Source organism: Ambystoma mexicanum, chromosome 5p (assembly GCF_040938575.1).
Source record: "Ambystoma mexicanum isolate Mex_15411 chromosome 5p, UKY_AmexF1_1, whole genome shotgun sequence".
Classification (NCBI taxonomy): Eukaryota; Metazoa; Chordata; class Amphibia; order Caudata; family Ambystomatidae; genus Ambystoma; species Ambystoma mexicanum.
The window spans coordinates 103,959,447-103,983,672 of NC_090930.1; positions in this window are offsets into that span (position 1 = coordinate 103,959,447).

The window sequence follows — 24,226 nt, forward strand, 5'->3', positions numbered from 1 at the left end:
GGGGGCATGCTGTGACTGTCCTTGTGGAGTGCTCAATAGTGCTTTCTGTGGTTGCAAAGCCTGCTGTGCTCTCGGCGCTTGTGCTTGATACACTGCTTGATGTTGGGCAAACCCATCCCCTTCTGTGTGCCATCTGCAGGTGGAAACGCACCCCCCCTCTCTTGGGTACTGCCCATTCTGTACATACCCATGGCTCCCACATGTTCGCGCTATATGTCCTATCATTCCACATGTCCAACATACAGGAGGAAGTTTCTGAATCTGCCATCCCTGCATGCCCTGATTATCACTTTGTATAGACTGAAACCCATTTTGGTTAGTCTGAAAGTTTCCCTATTTATTTTATTTATGTATTTATTGTATTTGGTTATACGCCCAAACCCTTGGGGTATCACTGCATAGTTTACAAGGAAACTTACATGCTTACAAGTTACAGGAATACTTACATAAAAACGTTTACAATATAAAAGTTTCTTGGTAACATGAGTGCTTGATAGTTTCTTGGTTACATAGGTGGCTAACATTCGGAATGTTAGAGTGAGTCACTCATTGGTTACAGTTTGCAGAATGGGCAACTAGCATACAAAACAATTACTTATTTACATTTGATGATGACATGTGGGGGTTTCAATTACAGGTCAGAGGATCTGGGCAGAGGGTCGGGATAGTAGGGTAGTGGATGGTGTGTACTATCTGTTGTTTAGTTAGTATTTATTAAAGAGCCAGGTCTTTAGTAGGTTCTTAAACTGTGGGAAGTATGGCTCGTTACAGATGTTGGGTTGGAGGGAGTTCCAGATTCTAGGGGCTGCTACGGGGAAACTAGAGTTGCCTGTTGTTGAAGCGGGGGATGAGCAGGTATGTGTTAGCGTTGGATCTGAGTGTTCTGGTGGTTGCTTTATGTGGGAGACAGTGTTGAGGTAGGTAGGTGCCTGTAAGGTGATGCATTTGTGTGTGATGGTAAGTGTTTTATGTAGTATTCTCACTTCTATGGGTAACCAGTGGGCATCTCTTCTGTATTGTGATATGTGTTCCCTCTTGTTGATACCTAGCGCTGCTCTCAAAGCCTTCTTCTGTAGTAGTTGCATTTTATTTAGGTTTTTCTTTGAGGTCCCTAGTAGGAGTATATTACAAAAATCAATCTTGGCCAGAATGAGGGCTATTTCAAGTGTGATGCAGTTTTGGGGTGTGAGAAAATGTCTACTTAATGTGATGAGTTTGATAGCATATACGGTGGATGATGCAAGTGCATTAACGTGTTTGCTCATGGTGAGACTGGAGTCGAGGTAAACCCCTAGGGTTTTAACTTGGTGTGAGATGGTGATAGGGGTGCCATCTATAACTATGGCTGTGTAATCCGGGTGTAGTTTACTAAGGCAGGCAGGGATGCCTACTATGATAATCTCTGTTTTTTCAACATTTAGGCATAGGCTATTGGTCGCCATCCAGTTTTGGATCAGAGAGTAGATTTTGTTGACACAGATGGTATCATGTTCGATATTACCTGTGATGGGGATGAGTATCTGCGTATCATCCGCAAAATGTGTGTAAATTACTCCCATGGCATCAAGGGCAGCGAAAAGTAGCTTAGTGTAAGCATTATAGAGCATGGGGGAAGAGACATGATCCCTGTGGGACACACAGTGGTACTGTTATGGGGTCAGCTGCTTCATGTCCTCTGGCTACTCTGGATGTGCGGTCTGACTAGAAGGATTTGATCCAGGAGGTTGCTTCCTTGGAGAAGTGGAAATTATTGGAAAGGGTTTGGCATAGTTTACTGTGCTCCACTAAATCAAATGCTGCAGAAAGGTCAAGAAATAGAAGGATGCATAAGTTACCTTTGTCTCTGATGGCATCCATCTGTTTTTTTAAGTCTAAAAGGTCTGTCTCTGTACTATGCCTAGGGCATAAACCTGATTGTCTGTCTCCTAGCAAATGGTTGTTTTCAAGATGGGATTGTACTAGGGTATCATCCATTTTGTCGGTAACTTTGAGAAGAAAGGGATCTCTTGTGATTGGTCGGTAATTGATGAGGATGGTGGGGTCTTTGGTGGGTTTCTTGAGGTGGGGTGTAACCCAGGCTTCTTTTATACTGGAAGGTATGTGGTTGGCGCTGAACGAGGCATTGATGAAGTTGGTGATGGTGTGTGCTAGAGTGGGGGCACAGTCCTTGACTAGTTTGGCAAGGAAGCTATCGCCTTTACAATTGGAGGGTTTGAGGGAGGCCATGGTTTGTAGCACTTGGGTAATGGTCACTGTCGTGAAATGAAATTGCGTATTATGCAGTTAATGTATCTTCCGATTTAGTAATGGTAAGTTCCACTGTGTGTGTTAGGAATTTACTTTGTAGGGCAATTTTGTTTTGAAGCATGTTTACTTTAGAAGCTAATGCATCCTGAATAGTGGTGCATCATGCTTTGCTTGTAATGGCGGGGCTGGGAGGTGGGATGGGTGTATCTAGTTCTTTAATGATTGAGAATAGCTCTTTGCTATCAGAGGCAACATTTGTGATACGTTGGTTGAGGGAGTTAGCTTTATAGATGATTACTGGAAGTTTGTAGGTTTTAGAAACAGCACAGAGTTCTTTTCTGTCTTCACTGGTGGCGGTTTTTCTGGTGATTTTCTGGTGATTTCTTGATTGTTACCAAAGCCTTCTTGATTATTCTGAAAACCTCCTCTCACGGGGAAGTTTCCCCTTCCTCGTGATGCAAATCCATTCCCTTCTTGAAGACCTGCCATTGGTTATTCACTTGTGGCATACCCATTGTTTGCTGTGTTCCCTGCTGTTCTCCACTAGTTAACATCGCCCCTTCTATAGCATTCTTTGATAGCTTTTCCTGCATCAATTTAGCCTCCTCAAGCTTCCTATCTTCTTCTTTCTTTTGGGTTTTCTCTTGTAACGGCAATGATGCACTATTGTCAACTGTATCTCTGGCCAAGGTTTTGCCTTCATACCCAACAGCTTCTTGTGCTGCCTCTCTACCTTGTCTGGTAGCTCTTGACATAATATATGATAGAATGCAGGTATAGATTTTCCTCATGGCTTGCATGTTTCCAAGCTCCATTGCTCTTGGAAATTCAGAATATAAATGAACGGATCCTCTCCTTCCTGCATCTTTCGTGCCATTATAGCTCCCATATCTGACGTGTCTGGATACTGTACCAGAAGCGCTTTCCAAACCACCGCTCTACAATTATTCAACAGTGCTCTGTCATGAGCAGTGATGCCTGCGTATCCTGCTCTTGACCAAATGTCATCAACTATTTCTCCAAGTATAGCTGCTAGAAGACCCTTGGGGGGTAATTCATAGAATTTAGCGCACAAGTGGCGCACGCGGCTGGCGCACAGTGTGCGCGTGCGAATCTCTGCGCCAGCCGCGTGCGCTAAAATCCATTTCCACGCACAGCGTATTCATGGATTTCAGCTACCAAAACCAGCCGTGGTGCACAGTGGCGCAGCGACCCTGCAGCAGCGCCAGTTACGCCCCCAAGAACGCCCCTCGCGCAGAGAAAAGCCATCGAAATCCCCAATCCAGCGCAAAGGGCTGCACTAACCCTGTACCAGCACGGCAAGCGGGGTACGTGTATTACTGGGGTTCGCGGGAAGTTTCACACGCGATTGTACCTGTGCGAGCAGGGTACGTGCATTTCAGTGGTGCGCGGGAAGTTTCACACGCGTTTTCAGCAGGGTATGTGTATTTCAGGGGTGCGCAGGAAGTTTCACACGCGATTTCAGCAGGGTACGTGTATTTCAGGGGTGCGCGGGAAGTTTTACACGCAATTGGCCTGGGTACGTGTATTTCAGGGGTGCGCGTGAAGTGTTACACGCGATTCCAGCAGGGAACGTGTATTTCAGGGGTGCGCAGGAAGTTTTACACGCGATTGGCCTGGGTACGTGTATTTCAGGGGTGCACATGAAGTGTTACATGCGATTCCAGCAGGGAACGTGTATTTCAGGGGTGCGTAGGAAGTTTTACACGCGATTGGCCTGGGTACGTGTATTTCAGGGGTGCACATGAAGTGTTACATGCGATTCCAGCAGGGAACGTGTATTTCAGGGGTGCGAAGGAAGTTAAACACGTGATTGGCCTGGGTACATGTATTTCAGGGGTGCACATGAAGTGTTACATGCGATTCCAGCAGGGAACGTGTATTTCAGGGGTGCGCAGGAAGTTAAACACGCGATTGGCCCTGTGCGAGTGTGGTACGTGTATAACTGGGGTTCGTGGGAAGTTTTACCCACGATCTCAGCAGGGTACGTGTATAACTGGGGTTCGCGTGAAGTTTCACATGCGATTGGAGCATGGTACGTGTATTACGGTGTTCGCGGGAAGTTTCACATGCGATTTCAGCAGGGTACGTGTATTTCGGGGGTGCCGGGGAGTCCTACACGTGATTTGGCAGTGTGGGTCCTCCCAGGTGTTCCCTGTACACTCTCCATGGCCCCTGCAGGCAGCCCACACCACAGGGGACTACCCTGCACCCCTGGTCATGTCCCGCAGGCAGCCCACCCAACATGGGCATGCCCCCCAGCAAAGCCACATGTCTCCTTGCACTACGGATCACCAACTCATGTCCCCTTGCACCCCCACCCCTCAGCAGTGCAGGGCACCTGCCAGCAGGCCCCCACTCATGTCCCCTTGGACCCCCACCCCCCAGCAGTGCGGGGCACATGCCAGGAGGCCCCTACTCATGCCCCTTGCACCCCCACCCCCCAGCAGTGCAGGGCACCTGCCAGCAGGCCCCCACTCATGTCCCATTCATGTCCCCTTGCACCCCCACCCCACAGCAGTGCGTGGCACCTGCCATCAGGCCCCCACTCATGCCCCACTCATGTCCCCCTGCACCCCCACCCCCCAGCAGTGTGGGGCACCTGCCAGCAGGCCCCCACTCATGTCCCCTTGCACCCCAACCCCCCAGCAGTGCAGGGCACCTGCCAGCAGTCCCCCACTCATGTCCCACTCATGTCCCCTTGCACCCCCACCCCACAGCAGTGCATGGCACCTATCATCAGGCCCCCACTCATGTCCCACTCATGTCCCCTTGCACCCCCACGACCCCAGCAGTGCAGGGCACCTGCCAGCAGGCCCCCACTCATGTCCCACTCATGTCCCCCTTATGGCCAGCCTCCACATGCCAAAGACCCACCCAAGTATTGCATCCGCCACATAGAATTGCCAATTACCTGATACAACCCCAATGGCAAGTATGTAAATGAACACATGTCCATCATACACACACAATGGGTGCAAGTGAATGTCAAAACCCATATCATGACATGCATGAAACCAATGAGATGATACCACAAATGGAAGTATAAAAAAATATATATTAAAGATAACATGAACGTAAATCAAATTAAACACACAACAATGGGAATAACAAAAGAAATGGTCCATGTCCGATAAATAATGAAAATCAAGAAAACATAAGGAAAAGAAATCCAAAAAGAAATGTTGTCCAAAGTCACAGTTCAAAAAATCAAATCCAATGGAAAATAAAAAGTAAAAACCATTGCTCCATGGTGAACACAAAAAAAATATTACAAAAGATGAATCCAATGTAGGACTATGTACAATTGAAGAATCCAGGGTCCATGAGCCCAACTTAAGAAATTAAACCTACCAAAAACTACTACCTAATAAAAAAAACTATATAGAAAAATGTGGTGCATTGTCCAAGCGGTCAAAAATAAAGAAAAAACGAAAAGGAAACCTAATACTAACTAATAACTAACTATTTACAAGGGCAGCGGACAAGTCCAACGGCTCACTTGTTGATGTCCCGGGCCAGGGCATCATCGAACTCCTGCTCGATGTCCCGGAGGCGGTCCTCTTCCATGGCCCCGAGGGTTCGCAGGGACGATGACATCTGGATCTCCAGGTCCCTGCGAATGGCCTTGAGGCACTCGGCCCGCCTCAGGGCCCTACGCATGGAGTTCTCCGCCCTGACCATCGTGAGCCGTGCCTCTTCCGCCCGCTGCCGCTTCGCATCTATCGCATGGCCCAACTGCTGCCACATGGAAGACACTTCCCATCCAGGGTCCTCCTGCCCTCCGGCCGATGCCTGCCCTTCCGATGATGAAGGCCCCGAGCCATCATGGCTCCCACCTTGTTGCTGCTGCTGCTGTGCCGCTGCCTGTGCCCTGGCTCCTGCTGCCTGCACATCCTCCTCCAGATGGGGTGCAGTTGTTGAGGTGGCCACCCCTGCTGGACGTCCGACTCCCGACTGTGGCAGGGATGTGTCCTCCACCAGCCTGGCCGCAGGGTCAGAGGCAGCTCCACAGGCCACCCAGGTGACACATGGGTGGGAAGATGGCACGTAGGACGACTGGCGCATAGGGGGTTCAGTTGAGGAGGGGGTCGGAACAAGGTCCAGAAAATGGAGGAATCCGGCCCTGGTGAGCTGTCCCAGTGGGTCAACGCGGTCAACAAGCCATGCGAGAAGACGTGCAGTCTCCTCATGAAAAGACTGCAGGTCAGCTCGCATGGCACGTTGACGCAACGCCACCCCAACCAGGACAGGCTCAACGCGGTGCCGGAGAGCCACATCCGCAGGGAGAGGAAGGCCACTTGGTGTAAGCCAATCCCCTCCCTGAGAACGGGTCTTGACGTAGGTATCCCTGCTTGAAAGGGGCCCTTAGGGATCCCTCGCGATATGGAAACAAGGCAATAACCATACACGAAAGGAAGCGCCAGACACGAGGTTAAAATTCCCAATGCTAGGGTTTATTGCAAGCAAAATAGTCCCAATTGGCCAACTGTGGTCTCACGCCCCGCAACGTGTTTTCTCTAGACCTCGAGGGACGCACGAGAGCGAATTACGTACATCAGTTACATATATACAAAATGCATATCATACAATCAGCTATGACATGTTTAACACCCCCTTTTATTGAGTTTCTTTGATGATGATGGACATTTCCAACGAGTATGACATTTATGACACATTCAATGTCTATTCTAGTAACAATGTGCAATTTAGAAAGTGCGGAGGCATCTTCTAGTTGTTGAACAGAACACAGTGCTTCTGTTCTTGGAAGCAAGCTGCACACGGGGAAGAGTCACATTCCAAGCTTTGCTATCTATGAGGTGCTATTTGTGTCCTGGGAGCCGACACGCTCTAAAGGGTTTTGTGAAGGGGGCCGTAAGAAGAGCATAATTCAAGCCTTTAGCTGCTTTATTCAAACATATTCTACCATAGTACGAGACTGGCTGGCAGCTGTGAAATTATTAAATGCCCTGCAGCTCTCCCTCAAGGCTACAGAGAGGGAGTCTGGGCATTCCTTTCTGGGCTGCTCATGAGGAGTTTCAACAAACTCCTCAGTCCCGCAGCCTTGCCCTTTCATATTCAGACAACAATGTTAACAGTTGAGCAGAGTAAGCAGAATTCGCAAGAATTGCAAGCTGCAAAGCAGTTTAGACAGAAAGCAATGAGCAATGGTTAACAAGCAAAATGGCGATTCTTGCTATGTTTAAAATGGCCGCTTGTTGGTCAAGCATAGCAGTCTGTATTTCTACAATTCTGTGCATTCGGCCATCAAGATATGTCTATCATCTAAATAAAGGGTATTCACTTTTCCAGATTGACATGCTGGTGCAAGATGATGCAGTCACAGGATCGGGGACAGGATTACACACAGGCACCTCCGCGGCGGCCTGTGCTGCCTCCTGTCCCGGCCCCTGCACTGCACCACTAGCACCAGTGGAATCCCCACCTCCAGGCCCCATCTCTGTCCCTTGCACGGCCTCCTCCTCCACCAAACCCCCCACCAACCTGGATGACTCCGTGCCATCTTCCTCCGTCGGGCCCTGTGGAGTCTCAGCTGCTCTTCGGCTGCCGAGGAGTTCAACTCCAACCTCTGCCTCTTGGACCTGCCCTCGGCAGCTGCGACCTGGGATGTGGCACCGGACTCCTCAGTCCCCGACGAGATGACAATCTGGGAGGGGAGCCGGGCCTTGCATCTCCGGCTGGCGGTGCGATCCCTGCCGCTGTGCTCCACAGCACCTTCTCTGCCCTCTTCATCAGTTGACGCTGCAGACAGGGAGAGATAGGAGACAGGCATCAGGGCACTGTACAATGGACTCATACACACATGACAGTTGTACATGAGTGGCATTGTCAAACTTCAGACATGGCATCACAATCCCCAACACACATGTCATTGCAACTCACACACATGAGCTATTCCACAGCCATATCGCAACAGCCAGCACCATCCATACACATACAACAGCATGAGCAGCCAAAGGTGAGCCAGACATCACATGAAACACAGGGAGTGAACTAGACATGCACACATGCCACCACACTTACATGCATGTGTACACCTCTGCCAACTGTCACAGTGATGAGATTGGCATCCATGTCACATCTGGCAATCAGTCTTCTACATTTCAGTCTCACATGCATCCATGTTGCATCACTGTTGCACCCTTGTCAAATACACACACATGCATATGTACACAGTGCAGATACATGCAGCTGGAACCAACATCCATGTGTGACACCACAACCATGCCAACTTACATACACAGTAATTAAAACATGTGTGCTCACACATCTGCATTTGGCCTGCATGCTTACCCACACTTACACCATCCATGTGTCTCACACATGAAAGGACTTGCATGTGTCAGCCTCACAGCCCTGTACATACACATTCAAACATGGCCCTACAAAACCACATGTACAACCTGCACACTACTGGCACACCACCACACGCACAGCTTCCAATCAGTATGCATGTACACTTACCGCTCGACTCCAGACGGGTCTGCCTCTCAAGGACCTGGATGTGGAGCGCTGGGCATATGCGTTCCAGGACCCTCATCTGATGTTCCGACAGGTGGACCCGGCGCCCCTTAGCATCTGATGCCCTCAAGAGGCGCCGGGCCTTGTTGAGGGTGCTGGACCTGAAGTCCTCCCAGCGCTTCTTGACATGTTGGAAGTCGCGGACTGCCACCCCCTCCGCGTTGATGGCAGTCACAATGTCCGTCCAGATCCGAATCCGTCCTTCCTTGTCGTCGCGCAAACTTCCGAAGAGGGCATCATACTGCCCCAGGACTTGCTCCACCAGGACACCAACTTCGGTGGTAGTGAAGCTGGCGCCCCTCTGCCTCTCTGGCTGGGGGTTGACAGTGGTGCCAGATGGTGTAGTGCCCGACATGGCAACCCCTGAGGCAGGTGTGGGTGGGCAACTGGATCCTGGGGCTGGGCTGTGGAGCGATGGAATAGCATTCGGGAGTCTTCGGTTCCAGCAGGGGTGGTCACAGCAACAGCACCCCTGGCTGACGTGCAGGCAGCAAATGGCAAGGCATGTGGGCAGCAGGCAATCAGGCAGGAGCAGATGGCAGGTGGGAGAGTGCTGGGGGGCAGTAATTTGGCCTTCTGGGCAGTAGCGTGGTCTTCCGTGTGTGAACGTGTGGCCAGCTTGATACAGAGTGATTTGGCACGTGAAAGTCTTGCACGTCAGCGTGTAATTCGAGGAAAGACCCTTAGCGCGTGAGCACGTCAGCGATTTCATTGGACCAAAGGCCCTTCGTGTGTAAGCGCTTCTGTGACGTGAGGCACGGGGGCATGCGCGGGCATTTCCCCCGTGACGTGGGCATAGTTGATTAGCGCGCGTGCAAAAAAAATGCACGTCCCCGTGTGAATGCGTGTAATCCGAGGAAAGGGCCTACGCGCGTAATTGATGTGACACGCGCGGGCGTTTCCCTCAGCATGGGTTAAAGGTGAGCGGGGCCAGCAGTTCGCTGTACGTGCCTTTCGTGGAGACCGACGTGTGTTGCTGCTTCCTGTTGTTTTGCGCGCCATCACAACTTCACAGCTATCAAGGACGCATCTCTTCTTTTGGCGGGGGGATTGGCTACGCGTGTTTTTCTGCATCGCGCTAGTCAGACGGTGAGTCGCGCACGCTATTTTTCCCACTGCGGGTGCCCCTGTGTATCGCACCGTTTTTGATGTTATAGTAGCCTGCGTGTCCCACGCGTACGCGATTTTCGTGTTACTGGGTGCCACCGCGTACTGCGGGAGGTTGATTCCACGCACGTAGGCTGCAGTGTTGCGTGCACGGTTTTCCAGCAGTTTTGGGGTGCCTGAGCGTTGCATGACCCGTCACTACATCACCAGGGTCACATACAGCCTTGCAGGTGCAGGGGGGATGTTAACATCTTGCTTCCCACCCCCTTCACCCCAATTGCCCAGGTCAATTGTGGTGTACACCTCCCATTGGCACAACTCCATCTGTGCTGGCACTACTACATCTGTGCCATGGTTGGGAGGCCACCAAAGGTGAGAGGCGTCTCAGCTGGGTCAACTCCTCGTGGCGGGCATGGTCAGGGACGTGGCCGGGGTGACCAGGGAGTAGGGGGACTCCAGGTGTCCAGGGCAGCCGCAGAGGGGGAAGAGGCAGGGGTGCGCCACTTGAGCACGATTTCGTGCCATGTGTCGGTGCAGTCATGCCACCACCCCCTGTGGTTCAGTGAGATGCAGCTTCTGCATCTGGCACTGGCGCCCGTGTGACCCGGCAGTCCGTTCCATCGACTGCCACGGGCCCAAGGGTAGTGGTAGCTGCAGGTGAAGCTGTGGACACCGCCACCCAGGCTCAGGGTCTGCCAGCGCAGCCTGCGTTGGCACTGGAGGAGCCCTTGGAAGATTTCCAACAGGCCAGGAGGGAAACCGTAGGGGCACGCAGGGCTGCCCTGACCAAGACACGTGTCCCTGGGGCAGTTATGTCATCTGCTGCCCCAAACAGCCGAGTGTTGGCAAGTGCAGGGGCAGATGCACCCAACAACACCCCAGTTGTGAGTCTGCCAACCAGGACAGTTGCGGTCAATGACCCTGCCACAGCAGATGTTGCTGCGCAGGGTCCATTAGAGGGCACCCAGCTGCCACTGACAGAAGTCAGGCCTTTGGTCATCTCTCCACCTGCCACTCCCTTGGCTCAATCCACCGAACCCACTGGCCATACTGGTCAGGGCGGCATTAGCCTGCCAGGGTCTGAGCCACATTCCAATAGGAGGAAGATTGCACCTGCAGCACAGGCTGGGACCTCACACACAGCCACGACCTCCTGCACGTCGAGGAAGAAGCCTTTCTGCAACCAGGAACTGGACTTCCTCGTGGGCTACGTGCGGGGCCATAGCCGTGACATGCTAGTGGGTGCCAATAGTCAGACAACGGCAGCCCAACGTGATACCCACTGGAAGCATGCTGCGGAAAATGTCAGTGCATTCGACCATGAGGTGCGCACGGCGCAAGAGTGCAAAAAGCGTTGGAATGACATCAAACGCAGCGCTAAGGCTAAGAGTACCTCTAATTACAACTTGACTCTGGTGACTGGCGGTGGGCCTGCACCAGAGGAGGAAGTCCTCACTCCGCATGAGTCACTTGTTGCGGAGTTCATACCATCTGAATCGGTCGAAGGAGTGGGAGAGATGCCGGACTTTGATGCCCAGTCCAGTGAGTGTTGATGCATGTTTGTTGAGGACGTGTGTGTTTTACTTGTGGGATGTGTTGTGCATGATTGCCACTACATGTGAGTTGTACATGGTTCGGATGTGCAAGTAATGCAATGCTTCCGTGATGCATGTCTGCTCTGCTGGATGGTGGACATGTGGAGCAGACGGGGACTGTTGGCATCAACACTATTGCATCCTACTCACATGATGGTTACCAGGATGTGTTTATGTTTATGTGTTTATGTTTAACATTTATATAGCGCACCAGGTACCCTAGGGTTTAAGGGCGCTTCCAAACGAAACACTCACAGTACACAAACAGACAAGAACGAAAAACCCAGTTAGAAGCAGAAGGTTCATATGCAGAAAGAGTACTCCGATGAGAATCCGACCTACGAGAAGAGCGCAGTTTTCAGCCCCTTTTTAAAGATTTCTACGGGAATAGTATTCCTCAATGTAACAGGCAATGAGTTCCAATTAAGGGGAGCTGCTGAGATGAAGGCTGAATCTCTGGATTTTTTAGTTTTCACACGTGGCATAGCCAAAGTGTTTGTTTCATCAGAACGAAGGGAGCGGATGTTATTTTTTACTAAGACTAGTTCTTTTAAATAAAGTGGCATAACTCCATGTATGCATTTCTGGGTGATAAGAAGCAATCTAAACATAATCCTGGCCTTAACCGGTAACCAGTGGAGGCTGCGCCGGGCCTCCGACACATGGTCTCTTCTTGATAAGCCTTTCACAACCCTGACTGCTCCATTCTGAATAACCTGCAACCGGTGGATGTCAGATACCGGCAACCCTATAAGTAGGCTGCAACAATAGTCGATCTTAGAGCCAATTATGGCCCTTGCCAATGTTCTGCGTTGGCTTCTGATATAAAAGGTCTCAAACAGTGAAACAATTTAAGAAAGTATGAAGCAGAGGAGACCAAATTATTCACTTGGGCGTTCATGCTAAGGTTTTTGTCCAAGTAAATGCCTAAGGTTTTCACCTTGCTCATGACCTCGATGTGGCAATCATCTATAGTGAGCGATTTATAGCTAGGCCCTAGTTTGTCTAATTTGGCCTCTGAGCCAATAATTAGAAGCTCGGTTTTTCAGCTATTTAAAGCTAAGCCATTCAGTACCATCCAATCCTGGATTTTCTTGTATATTTCGTTAATTCTTGCCTCATCTTCTGCAAGGGAACCAGATATGGGGATGACACATTGGGTGTCATCCGCATAGTTTGCAAATATGATCCCCTCGTTCTCGAGCATCTGGAAAAAGGGAATCATAAATATATTATAGAAGCAAGGCGACACGCAAGCACCTTGGGGGACCCCATACGTAAGTATGGTCGGTTCTGCTTCTGCAATGTCGCTGGCCACTCTATTTAGTCTATTCTTCAAAAAAGAGATGACCCAATTAACTGCTTCTTCAGAGAAATTGGCATTCTGTCTTAGCCTGGTGGACAGAATATTATGGTCCACCAGGTCAAAAGCAGCCGACAAATCTAAAATCATGAGAAGGGAAATATGGCCACCATCCATTCTCTGTAGAAGATGAGATTTGAGTGCACACAAAGCTGTTTCGGTGCCGTGATTCAGACGGAACCCTGATTGAAATTTATGATAGATTTGGTTTTGTTCCAGATAGCTAGCGATCTGGTTAAAGGCCACCCTATCCAAGATTTTTAACAAGAACGGGGTGTTAGTGATAGGCGTATAGTTAGAGGCGGTGAGAGGGCAAATGTTGGTTTTTTTTAGCAACAGAGTGATCCATGCTTTTTTTATATTGTCAGGAACTTTATTTGCTAAGAGGGAGGCATTGACGAACTTGGTTAGAGCTGGAATGAGGACCGGAGAACACTCTTTAATTATGATCGAGGAGCAGGGATCCTCTTTACAACTTGTGGATTTTAATTTAGAAATTATCTTAGACAGGTCTTGCTCTGAGATAGGTTGAAAGCTAAACGCAGCTTGTACCTCTGGTTTACTAATAGGGATCAGGGGGCTCTTTAGTGGAACCTGAGTCAAAAGACTGAGTTTCTTCACCTCGATACCTTCTCTAATATTAATCAGTTTGTTGGATAGGGCAGATTGAATCTCTGTACACCATGCCTCATCTTTACTTAAAGTAACTTGAGCAGGTCTGGGTGCATGAGCCTGTTCTTTTAAGATTTTGAACAGTTCACGGCTATTAGACTTAGCCTCTGTAATCCTGGTGTCAAAGGATTCCCTCTTGGCAGAGTAGATTGCTGTTTTATAGACCTTTGCAGCTTTTTTATAGGCAACACGGTCTATGCAGTTTTTATTTTTGCGCCAGGTGTGTAACAGATTGGTTTTCTTAGATTTAAGTAACTGAAGCTGCTTGCTAAACCATGAGTTACGTGCCTCTACAGGTACTGATTTAGCTTTCAATGGTGCTAAAGTCTCTGTTATAGAGCCCAACGCCTCAGAGAAAGTACAAGACATTTCATCTAAATTATCCGTGCTGGTAATCTGTTCGTTAAGAGAAGCGGCCCATTCCGCCATGTGTGTAAGATTTAACTTCCTGCGGTTACGCGTCAAGATGGAAATTATAAGAGGAGGAGCTTTCTTTTCGTAATAATCCACCTGAATTGAAAAATGAATGCAGGAATGATCAGACCAAGGGCATACAAGCACCTCTTGATTAACAAGGCTGAGATTCAGAGTTGAAACCCAATCCAGGGTGTGACCCTTGATATGAGTTGGAACTTAAATATGTTGAAACATCTCAAGAGAATCGAGGATAGTTACCATGTTCTTGGCTAACACATCCATAGCACATCCCAACCACAAATTAAAATCGCCCACAAGAAGTAGTTTAGTTTTTGGTTTAAGGAAAGCCAGTAGTGAGCTATTAAGAGACGCTGCAAAGTTGGGATCAGTTGAGGGAGCTCTATATAATATCACTACATTCAAGGTGGTTTCAGCATTGATAGACACTTTAACCCTCAAAAGTTCTGCACCCTGATAGGGTCGATCTTACATTCCCAAGTTTTAAAGTGTGATTTAATAATAAGTGCAACCCCCCCTCCCCTGCTCGAAATCCTATCCAATCTGATCATATGATACCCTGCAGGGATAGCCAGTTCCAATATGGGATCCGCTGCGGCATGACCCCAGGTCTCAGTGAGGGCGCAGATGTCCAGATCTGAGTCCTGGATCAAAGCCGCTACCTGAGTCGCATGTTTTACAAGAGATCTCGTATTGAGCAACATACATTTAAGAGAGCAAGTGCTCGTATTAGGGAGGTCCACACATGATTGGTCCTTTTTACTAATGGTAAGATTGGTGAGATTGGGCGTAGTTTCATGTGTGTCTTGCTCCTGTACTGTACTGCCCCTCCGGTACTTGTCCCAGCTCACTGGCCCTTCTGCATGTAACGTGGGGTGACCTTCCTCTCAGCCCAGGCACGATGTCATAGCATGACTGATGTGCATGTGTCCTCTGCCTGCATGCGGGTAGTCCATGTAGGCATGCTCCCTTGCCCCTCCACCCCCCACTCTGCACCCCAATTCCACCTTTGCACTGGTCTGCTTCAATATTGCCGTTGGGTACTTCCCTGTTAATGCTTCCTGTGTACATGCTAACTTCCTGCAACCAATCTGCCAGACATATGCTGTGTGGTACAGCCTTAGTTCTTGATGCAGGGTATCTCACTTGTACTGTGCAGAGGTGAGATGCCCCGCAGGGACATGAGTGCCCATTCATGCTCCATGTGCATTGCACGCATGCCCCTATGTGTCCTTGACTGGATGATCACTGTAATACAAGTCCTGGGTGACATACATTGCATGGCATTTCATCAGCCTTCCCATGTCTACTGTGGCTCAGTACTGCGTTGCACACATGTTTAGGGTCTGACAGTCTGGGTGGGTCACAGTCCTCAGCCTGTTTAATGGCCAATGACTATGTCCAACTGGTGTAGTGTCCTCTACACACGTGGGTGGCCTCCAGACGTTTCATCATGTGTCCTGCTTACTGTCCCATCATCATTTGCAGTGTTGTCACTTGACTCACATGAAGCTGTTGATGCTAGTCAACATTGTCTGTCAATACACAGGTCTAAGGTCAGCCTTTTGATACCATGCTAGGCATCCCTGCTTTTGCACTTGGGTGGAGGGGTGCTTTGCTTGTAGATATGCTACCCATTGAATGCACATTGCATGTGATGCCTGAAGTTGACCTTGCACTGCCTTCACATTTTCTGACACACACCATGGAGTCCTTGTACATGTAGGTAGTGAGTTACATACATATTTGCTGCACTGCATAGACCCACTTCAATGCCACCTTTAAACAGGTCTGATCACAGAAGCAATTGCAAGTTGACCCAGCATGCATGCCAGGTTCTATTTTGTGTGTCACATGTCTGCCTGATGTTGCTGGTGTGTGTGTTGTGTGCTCCTGACATATGTAGTGACCTTTTTTTTCTCTATTTTTCAGATGATGACGCAATGGAGCCAGAGGATGGTGTTGTCATGCCAGGCACAGGGTTGGTATTACTACATCAACCCGGCACAAGTGGGGGTCTTGGGGTGGCAGGCCACGAAAACCCCAAAGTGCTACAGGCCATCTTCTCTCTGGCTGCCTATGAGTCCAGCCCTGATGACGACTCTGATGTCCATGTCGAGTTGGATGAGCGTCAGGTCCATGTGTCAGGGGTGAGTGATTCTGATGTGGACACTCCTCTGTCCGCGACACCTGCACTGAGGGGTCAGACTGTCTTGGAACCTCCGCCCGTGGTGGATCGGGATGCAGGGTCACCCTCCACACCAGTCACTGATGTGCCTGGGACATCACGTCGACGGGGGCATGTAGTCGTGCATTTGCGGGCGGTGCCAACACGACAAGGACAACCGGTCCTTGGGTCCCGCAGGGGTCAAGCCCAGCAACGCGGTCACCGCGCGCAACCGCTGTATACTGAGTGGGAGCAAGACATGACTGCCAATTCAGAACGGCAGGGGGCAGCAATGGAGAACATAGCTGAGAGCATGGAGCGTGTGGCCTGATCTGTGCTCCCCCCTGCTAGGCAGGTGTTTCTCCAGCAGCAGGCGGCACGGTCCACGGCCCGCTCGCTCAGGCTGGGCATGGCGGCCTCAGACAGGGCACGCCAGGCTGAAATGCTGTCTCTGCGTCAAGCAATCGCTGCTCACGCAGAAGCACACATGGAGGCCCTGAGGGGGGAATATGCTTCCCTCAGATCCACTCTGGGTGTCCTTCTGATGTCCCAGAGGGAGCGGTCAGAGGAGAGGTTTGCACAGCTTGAGCGTACCATCTCGGCTGAGCTACAGGCTTGCCGGGAGGTGCAGCAGTTGTCAAGCCAGGCCTTGCAGGAGGAATTCCGTGTTACACGTGCTACCTTGCAAGACGAAGCACGTGATTCACGGGAGGTTCTGCATGCAGACCTACGTGTCATCGCCACACAGAACCAGGCTCACCCGTCCGGCAGACTTGCTGCCGACGAGGGGCAAGCTGCGGCTAGGTGTGGCCAGGCTACTGTGCCACGTCCTTGTTTCCATGATGAGCCAGACTCGGACGACCATCTATCTCCCACATAGGTCGGGCTGTGCAGGCGTTGAGCCCATGGAGGTTTTTTGTTTGGCTCAGCATCATCGCATGTGGGTGTTGAGCAGCACCCTGTACCTCCCCCCTCCTGGGTGCCCCCCCCCGGGTCGTATGTGGCCATTTCTGATTTTTCTTTTAGTCTAGTTAGTTAAGTTTCTATTTGATAGTTAGTTTAATTAGGTAAAGTAGGTTTTTCGTAGTTAGTGTAATTAGTTAATATAGTTTAAAATTGCTTGTCTTTTGTGCTTTCATGTGACAGTGTGGTGCTTTGTGGCTTTTGAAAGCATCCACTGTCTGTTCCAGCTGGGTCCTTCAGGCTTGTCTTGTGTATGTGTTTGCTGCTTGGGGTCCTTGATTCACATATGCCACTCCTGCTTCCCTTATCCATGGGCTTGCAAGGATGGTTCGGTGTAACAGCCTATTACACAAGTGCTTTGGACTGTCATATCTGTGGCATGTCTGATGCTGTAGAACTTGTGTTAACACCCCTAGTGGGGATGATTGGGGTGTTATTGACCACTGTTCTGCTTTTGCTAGATGGGGTGTTTCATGATTCATGTGTACATTCATTGCCATGCATTGTGTAGTATGTTTCTTATCTTTACTGTACATGTGCTTGTTGCAATTCATGCCGTAGATTGTGTGTTCCACACGTTGGCTGTGAAAGACGGACTGTGGTGTGATTTCTGATGTACATCTCTGACATGGTGCAGTGATGTGATGCCTGAAGAGACACACACAGATGAATCTAATCCATTAATCATGTGTTTCATGCCCTTTCTGCAGGGGGATGAGCCTCCAGACCACCTTTGCCAGCAGACATGTGCCATTGGACGTCTGGAATCTGGACACGTTTGGTGGTGCCCACATGCACATGTGTGCGCAAGCAGAGGCACAGGGATTGCAATCATACAACCGAAAACTGCTGACGTGTTTCAAGGGACTCCAGGCAAGGTGAGCAGCACAGGGGGGCCACAACACAGCAAACCTTCCACCAGGCCAGTTGCACATGCATGCTTAGTAGCAGCACTAAGGGTGAGCTGGGACGAATATTGGTGTTGAAAAGCACAATACAGCTCAGATGTGTTGGTGGACTCATGGCTAGTTGATTGTAAGGTTGTCTGGGGCACCTGCAGGGGCAGTGGCACATTCCCTCCGGTCCACCATGGTCCATTGAGGCACTTGTATCACCCAAGTAGCGTTCCGAGATATGTAAAGAAGCAGCTGACAGGGACAGATGGCAAGGGACAGACTCGGGTGCAGTGCATTTCATTTCCATGTAGAATTTGAAACATGCACTGCCTACTTTATTTGGGTCGTGGTGGAACACAACTTGTTTGGAAGTCATACCTTGCTATATGCGTCTGTCTGCTTACCCAGGGAACATTGCATGTTGTGTGATTCGTGACGCATTGGCGTTCCATTTGCCACGCACCCACCGGCGCCTGACTTACTGCATTGACTGTGTATGAACCATCACAGGGGTAATGTTATGTATGGGTACGAAGCATCCACACCAGATTGTCTGTTTGTAGAGTAGTTTGTTACTTTGGGGCATATTTGGTGGTGTGTTTGTGTGTTATGGGCACGCACAGATTTTTAACTGTGGCTCTCTTTGCAGCATTGAGGTGCTCCTGTTACCGGACCTGAGAGTGCACAGGCAGGAGGCCAGCCCTCACCCCAGAGATACATTTCTCTTTCACTTCCATTTCAGTGAATTGCTGCAATGTTTATGATGAACAACTTTGGTATGATTGTGTATGTGTTAATGTGAGTACTACATTCTTGGCCATTCCCTACTTTCCTGTGTCAATCCTACTCCCCTCTCCTGCCGCTCATTCCGGTTATCCAGTATGCCAACGCCTGTCCCGACTACATATACCTGACCCTCCTTCCCCACCAGGGTCTCAGAGGCCTGTGTGAGTTTGACCTTGCAGCCAAACAGACCACGGTGGGGGTGGTTGGTTTGTGCCACTCCTGCACCTGTACACGGGAGAAGTGACAGTACACATCCGTTTGTGGTGCCTCATTCTATGTTATGTACCACACATGGTACTCATCCTGTTGTGACATTGTTTTACTGTGCTACCTTGCTTGTTACGTCATTGTGTGTGGTAGTACTTGGCCTTTGTGAGGTACTGCTACTTCAAGTCATCTACTGGAGGCTGTTCTGGTTAGTTTTTCTGCCTGCAAGCTTTTTGCTTGGCTTCTGTGTTGGCCTGCTTTGAGTTCTCTTGGATGTAGTGTTTTTGCAAATCAAGGTGGACTCTGAGGGTGCAGGCAACTTTTTACACACAAGGTGGGAGATGGTGACAAAGGGGAAGGGTGATCCTGTGGCCAGGTGAAATTCAAGGATGTAGGCTCCATAACCCAGGTGCAGTTGTTCAGTGGGTCATGGTGATTTGTGAGGGAGGGGTGGTGCTTGGTTGGTGATAGTTGCCTTGCCCTGCAGTGTGATGGGCACCCTGACATTGTAATTGTGGTATCCTATGTACATGATGTGTTCTGCTGATCAATGCCTGTTCATGTGTTGTGTTTACCTTTCAGGTGTGAGCGGATAGTTGTGGTTTGGCATGCTGGGGTGTACACATGGTGAATGTTCACATGTGATGTGTAGAGGACACTGATGGTCACTTGATTGCAAATGCATATGTTGAGTGCATGTCCCTACTGACCCACACACTCGCACTATAATGCACTACGTGTACAACCACCCTTCCATGTCCATGTGTACACTCTGTTTTCCTTCTGGTGCCCACTGTATCCCTGCAGCACATGTCCTATGAACAATTGAGGATCCTGTACATGCCTAATTTGCTTTTTGATGTGGTTTGTCGCTTAGATGTGATGCTCAGGGTGTGCATCACACGCAATGGCTGTTAACTGTGCTGTGCACTGAGCAGTGTGTTGCAGGAGGTGGACACGGCACACAGAAGCTGCAGTGTTGATTTTTCAATGCACAATGTGCATGTAGACAGGCATTCATTGTTATGTTACAACTTCGACTTTTGGAATGCATTTGGGTATGACTTCTTTTGGGTGGGAGGTTGTTGGTCAGTCATTTCATCTGATTCCATGTCAGGCATCATTGTCTGATGTCAATTTACATTTTTCACATGGCAATGTGTACCTTATTGGTACTGTGTTGGTGTATGGCTATTGCTTGCCATGTTATGTTGTGCTTTGGGAGGGTTTGAGTGACATACCAGTGATAGTCATGGGTTGTTTTGTAGGTGTGTGTGATTCACACCTTTCATGTGTACCTTTTGGTCACACAGGATTGCTTGTGTTTAGGTAGCTAGGGATGCACACAATGTGGCACTTCCATGGCAACAATCTCAGGGTGGTAAGGTTGTGACAGTTGACTGTCTCTTTGTCATCATCGATTGTCACCTGGTATGTGCCAGGCCTGTGTGCACTCCGCAGGGGTGGGAGTTTAGGTGAAAAATGTGTCCACAAGCTGGGTCCGGGCATCCTCGCCACGTGCCCTATCCCCACCCATGGCAAGTGCCTGTGCCTGTGGTTGGGGATGTGGGGGCACCACCATGTCCACCGGTACGCCTGGCCGTGTTGCAACATTGTGCAGGACACATGCTGCCACAATGATCCTGCACACTACTGGGGGTGCATAGAGTAGCTGCCCACCAGAGCAGTCAAGGGAGCGGAAGCGTGACTTGAGCACTCCGAATGTGCGCTCCACTATGGCCCTGGTTGCAATATGGACCGCGCTGTATCTTACCTGGGGTGGTGTGGTGGGGTTCTGGATTGGCGTAATCATGTGGTTGCTCAGAGGGTAGGCACTGTCCCCTGGAGAGGTGATAATGGTTGTTATTATTGGGGGTTGTGTATTTGTGTGTGTGTGTGTGTGTGACATGCATGCATGTGCAAGGGCATTTGTACTCACCTATGAACCATGTGTCGCCATGCTGCCCAGCTTCCAGGGCCCGGCTCAGGGCAGACATTCTGTATATGAAACTGTCATGGGTGGAGCCAGGGTAGTTTGCATAGACAGAGGTGATGATTCCCTTTGCATCGCATACCACCTGTACATTGATGGAATGCCAGTGCTTGCAGTTTCAGTAGATGTGCTCAGTGGCCCTAGGTGGACGTAGGGCCACATGGGTGAAATCTATGGCACCGAGCACTTTGGGGAAGTGTGCCACCCTGTAAAAGTTCTGGACAATGGCCTGCCTTTCTGCGGGTGTTCTGGGCATGTATATGTGCCTGCGGACTGAGGGGCGTGCAGTCATGATTGCCAACACCTGGTGTAGGCAGCGTGACTGCGTGGCCTGTGAGACCCCCCCACTATGGCAGTAGTCCGCTGAAATGACCCAGTGGCCAAAAAATGCAGGACATTGAGCACCTTCTCCAAGGGGCTCAATGCTTGGGAGCAAAGGGTGGGGGATGTAAGGTCATCTTCCCACTCCCTGACCAGGTCTAGGATGATACGGGGTGGAAACCTATACCTGCCGTAGATGTGGTCGTCAGGCATCCCAAAAAGGCTTGTCCGTGGTGAAAAAATGCGTGCCCTGGCTATTCTCCTCCTCCTGCGGTGTCCCACGATCAGTGCTGCGACAAATGGGGCATTCATCGTAGCTGTATATACGTGTTTGTTGTTTGCGCGCACTTATATACTGTGCGCGGGGCGCTTCCGCCTGCCTTCGTGTGGCGCACGCATTCACGCCTGTGTGCGTCTTTTGCCGTGCGAGGGTTTCCCGTATTCGTATCCATGAATACGGGTTGTTCGCGTCCGTGTGGGCGTTCCGTGTAGTTCCCTGCAGTACTTCCCCAGTTATGCCTTCTTTTTCACGCGTTATTCCCCATTCTGTGTGTTACGCCCACTGTTCCGCCTACTTTTGTTGTGTGCGCTGCGCTATGTGCGCTTTTGCTGTGTGCGTAGCGCACGCTGTTTGATGACGTGTGTCCCCGCATGCGACATGCACCGATTTGGCACACAACCAGTGGGAAACAAGCGCAGCGCCTTCCTTGAATCACACACGTGCGCGTGCGCTTGCTTTCTCACGCTTGCGCCACCTTGCGCCTGTTTGCACTGGGATTTTCGGTGCATGTTTGTTCCATGAATCGGCCCCTTAATGTCCCCTACAGCTAACGTGTTTCCTCCTGTCATTTTCTGTAGTTCATAAATCAATTTTCCGGCACCCGACGTTAAACTCTGGAGTTTGCACCTTAGATTATCCTTATCCCTCTGGGGCCACAGTATATTCTGTGGTCTGACTTCTACTTTCTATAAAAATGGAAATTGTGAAATCCCAAACTCACATTCATCCCCCATCCTTTGACTGTCCATGTCAGGGACAATCGTTCCACACCGTCTTCTTCCCGTTAATGACCTTAGTCTACTCACATAAGGTGGCAAGTCCCCTATCACACTATGGGATTGCCCTTTAGGCCGATCTAGCCGTGCTATCCGTGCCACAGATTCTGACACATTAAATTTAGGTAGGTCTAAAGCTGACCATCTTACTTCTCTGTCTGTAGGAGAACACCTTGGAGAACCATATGCACTGGCGTCCTCCAGACCCACAGAAGGTTTCTATATCTATATCTGACATATCCTGTCCCCAACTTGTGTTACTCTCTTCTTTCTCGTCTCTGTTCAGGGTCAGCCTGTCCAAGGACAAAGCCCTATTCTTGAGGCTAAACAGACTTCCCTCTTTGCCTCACGACTGCATACTTTCAAATCGATCATTTTTTCCCTTGCCTTTTGATTCTTTCTTGATCCTCATGTCATGATAAACCTTATCAATTTTATCCCCAATGCTTCCGATATCAAAATCATCTTCTAGATGTACTCTAGATGGGCCAGGTATTGGCACATGTGTTAGGAAGAATTCTTCTATGTCTTCCCATGCTACTACTGGATTAGGTTACATTAATTCTTTCTATAAGTGATCAATGTCGCGTGCCGTTTGCCTTCTCTTCCGTTCCCTTGCTTCATCAACTTCCCCTCATTTCTTAGATTCTTCCCTAACCCTTTCCTCTTCCTGTCTTTTCACCTCTCTTCTCTCGTTTGCTCTATTCATTTCTTTATCTCTTCGTCTTTGTATCCTTATATCTCTTAAATTCTGTTCTTCCTCTTCCTCTCTTTTCTTTTCTAACTTATCTCGTTCTTCGATTGCTCTTTGTCTATTATCATGCTTTCTTTTTTCTTCTGCTCTTTCTTTTTTTTCTTTTCAACTGTTCATCTTGATACAGCTGTTTCCTTTTTTGTCTGTCCTTTCTTATAGCCTCTTCCTCTTTCAATGGTTTCTCTCATTCCTTGTCTTTTTTGTCTTGTTCATCCTGATCTTCTTCTTGCCTTACTTCCCCAATGCTCTTTCCATCACGTTTGAACAATATCTGACTGCCCATCCATTCATTCTGTATGAGCCTTGCCTCCTCAGCGTTGTCTTTCTCTGCCTACCATCTTTTTATTTCTCTCTCTATGTCTAGAGGCATACCTGAATGGTCCCTTCTTTTCTTGTCTCGTGGAACTTTAGGAATCACATCCTTTCTAGAGTCTTTTCGGGACTCTCGTCACTGCTACATGCAGGTGGCTTATATGTTGGGTTAATATACCCTGTCACTGCCTTGTGCTCTCTTAAAGGATATAATCCTTCATCGTTCACACTATCGACATTTGCTTCAGGTGCAGAAGGGGGAGCAAAAGGCTCTTCACCCCCTCTTTACACTGGTTAAGCATCCAATCCTCAGGAGGGGGGTTTTCCCGCTCCTGGTACATCTTCCAGAGCTCTAAGCTCGCTAACCTTTCCCGAATATGCTGCATGCAAGTATGTCTTCATATGTTTTAGGACCGTTTTAGACAATGATCCCCCTTGTGGCCATGGCATGAACATTTTATCTGACGTACTGTTAACCCAGTCTGCACTATATTGCTCAAGCTTCGGCACATATTTTGGCAGCTGTCTGCACAAATGTATGAGCGGGGTAATATCCTCCATCATGACTTAGTCCCAATTGACTATCACCACTTTCTGTTATGTCACAAAAATAAATGCTTTCCAGAGAAATAATAGAATATGAGCGTACACCAATCGTCGCAACGCCAAGCCTCTGTATCATGTTTTACTTCAATCTACCTATTCATTGAACGTTATCAGTGTAACTAATAAATAAATCATCAGATTTCTTCATATCTCATAGTTTCCATAAATAATAAGATTGCTTC